Raw genomic sequence first — 457 nt, 5'->3', positions numbered from 1 at the left:
TGTGCGTGTGCATTCCTCTTCATATATGTAATCTGTTGGGGAAACGTGCTCAGTGTATTGGACTTAACATGCCGCTGTGTGTGTGTGTGTTTATCTTTTGTTACACATGTTTAAGAAAACAGCTGGAACGGCTGAGATCAGAGAAAACAAACAAAGAAATTAATTTAATTACATTGGCCATAATTTTATTATTTTGTTATTCAGCTTATGTTCTAATTCTGCAGGGAGTAAGAGGTCCAGTGGTTTGAGTACTTTTTATCGTGTACTACTGCACTCATCTGGACATCTACTTCATACTTTTCTACGTAATAATGCAAATTTATATCAACTAATAAACAATAATATAGTCTTACAGATTAAGGCTTTATTATTAATCAATGGGGGGATGCTGATACTTTTGTACTAAGCAGAATTTTGGAGTATGCAGTGTGAAGTATTTCCACATCAAGGTCACATA

Source organism: Mastacembelus armatus, chromosome 8, assembly GCF_900324485.2.
Source record: "Mastacembelus armatus chromosome 8, fMasArm1.2, whole genome shotgun sequence".
NCBI classification, from domain to species: Eukaryota; Metazoa; Chordata; class Actinopteri; order Synbranchiformes; family Mastacembelidae; genus Mastacembelus; species Mastacembelus armatus.
Note: the sequence above shows the minus strand (reverse complement) of the source record.